Source organism: Bos mutus, chromosome 3 (genome assembly GCF_027580195.1).
Source record: "Bos mutus isolate GX-2022 chromosome 3, NWIPB_WYAK_1.1, whole genome shotgun sequence".
Lineage (NCBI taxonomy): Eukaryota > Metazoa > Chordata > Mammalia > Artiodactyla > Bovidae > Bos > Bos mutus.
Genome location: NC_091619.1, coordinates 99,864,685 through 99,867,085, shown reverse-complemented (window position 1 = coordinate 99,867,085; position 2,401 = coordinate 99,864,685). Strand labels below are relative to the sequence as shown.

General features: G+C 48.8%; 1 pseudogene; it reads left to right on the top strand.

Moving 5' to 3' along the window:
• Positions 1 to 202: 202 nt before the first annotated feature.
• On the top strand, positions 203 to 1,201 carry LOC102282022 (etoposide-induced protein 2.4 homolog; annotated as a pseudogene).
• The last annotated feature ends 1,200 nt before the right edge of the window (positions 1,202 to 2,401 follow it).

Sequence of the window (2,401 nt, the reverse complement as noted above, 5' to 3'; positions counted from 1 at the left end):
TAAGATCAATAGGAAGGTGCTATAGGGTTACTTGTTGGGAATGAATATACCCAAATATGCACTTTAAAAAAGCACCTCTTGCCCGGGCATGCCCAGTGTGGGCACAGCGGCCCCGGCCCTGGCAGCGCCCGGGCGGGAGCGTGCGACCCGGTGCGGAGGGGCTCGGAGGAGAGGAGCGGGCCCTCGGTGGGCGAAAGACCCGGCTGGAGCCAGAGCCGGAGTCGCGGTGGCGAAGCTGCTGGGTCCTTCATGATGAAAAATCTGGGGACACTTCTCTCTCCTTTGTGTAGCTGATTGTTTGGGCGGTAAAGAGATGGCTGACAGTGTCAAAACCTTTCTGCAGGACCTTGCCAGGGGAATCAAAGACTCCATCTGGGGAATTTGTACCATTTCAAAGCTAGATGCTCGAATTCAACAAAAGAGAGGAGCAGCGTCGAAGAAGGGCAAGCAGTATCCTGGCTCAGAGGAGAGCCCAGAGCATAGAGTATTGTTAGCAGAATTTTTCAGTGCTGCACTTGCAATGGTGGAGTTTTCTGGTTCAGTCTCCTCTTGTTTTATTGAATGTTTATTCCCGTCCTTCAATCAGTAACGGCCCATTGTAACCAACAGATTATTGGTGACCCATCGCTACACGGGGATGTCTGGTCGTGGCTGGAGTTCTTCCTCACATCAATTTTCAGTGCTCTCTGGGTGCTCCCCCTCTTTGTGCTCAGCAAAGTCGTCAACACGATTTGGTTTCAGGATATAGCGGACCTGGCATTCGAGGTATCTGGGAGGAAACCTCACTCATTTCCTAGTGTCAGCAAAATAATTGCTGACATGCTCTTCAACCTCTTGCTTCAGGCTCTCTTCCTTCTCCAGGGGATGTTTGTGAGTCTCTTTCCCATCCATCTTGTTGGTCAGCTGGTTAGTCTCCTGCATATGTCTCTCCTCTACTCACTATACTGCTTCGAATATCGTTGGTTCAATAAAGGAATTGAAATGCACCAGCGGTTATCAAACATAGAAAGGAATTGGCCTTACTACTTCGGATTTGGTTTGCCCCTGGCTTTCCTCACAGCAATGCAGTCCTCCTACATTGTCAGTGGCTGCCTCATCTCTATCCTCTTTCCTTTATTCATTATCAGCGCCAATGAAGCAAAGACCCCTGGCAAAGCATACCTTTTCCAGTTGCACCTCTTCTCCTTGGTGGTTTTCTTAAGCAACAGACTCTTCCACAAGACTGTCTACCTGCAGTCAGCCCTGAGCAGCTCCACTTCTGCAGAAAAATTACCCTCGCCACACCCGTCTCCTGACAAACTGAAGGCTGCCGCAGGCCGCTGAGTCGATCACCCGCCATCCAGAGGGGCCGGGGGGGGGGATCGGAAGGATGCTGTGGCAGCTCTTCTCTGGTTCACCTCCACCCACTCCCAGGGAAGGCAGGGCCCACCCTGCCAAGGGCCCTGCCCGCATTCCCTTCTCTCTGAGGAATCCAGATTTTTGTCTCTGGTGCACGTAAGGCAGAATCTTCCTGCGACCAGTATGGATTTTAAACACTGATGAGTCTGAAAGGACCACAGGTTTTTCTGCAGCTCTTTCCTAGCATTTGCCAGCCCCGTGCCTGGACTGATTTGAATACTCTCTCCCTGTGCCATTTCCCTTCCATTTTCCCCTTCTGCCTCCCACCGCCCTTGGATGAATGGACTTTTGTAATTTTAGCTGTTGTGTTTTGTGGACCTGTTTTTTTGTTTTTCTGTGAAGCACATACATTGGATGTGGGAGGGACAGGAGGCTCCGCTGCTCCTGGTCACTCCCTTTATAGCCATCACTGTCTTGTTTCTTGTAACTCAGGTTAGATTTTGGTCTCTTGCTCCACTGAAAAAAAACAAAAACCAAAAAACAAAAACACAAGCCTGAAGACATGGGACAGAAGAAAGACCTCAGCCAGATCTCCACTGGGTTTGAGGAATGACTTTCCTGCTTCCCCTTGCAGGGGAAAAAGCTTTTTTCACTGGTACATTTAAAGCTCCCCAAAGATAGGGAGGTACCAATTTCGGACAAGAGCCACTGCAACACGGATGCTCAGAGAACCTGAACTTTTAAACTCTGGCGGTCTGATCTTGACTGTTGGCCACTGCTGGGTCTGTCTGGTGTTTCAAAGGAATACTGGGTGCTGCAAATAGGACCTGAAGGGGTAAACTTATTAAACCCATTAAACCTGTGATTGGTTGTTTTTTTTCCTGTCATTTCAAAGAGACTAAATATGGAGGGAGGGGGCAGATGTCAAGACACCTGTACAGTGTTAAGATGTCACGGGTGTGAGCTGGTTTCTCACATATGTGTAATTGTCGAATTTATAAATTGTCACTTCAGGAAACATATTCATGGAACACAAGACTTTGTCATGATTAATTCTGAAAAT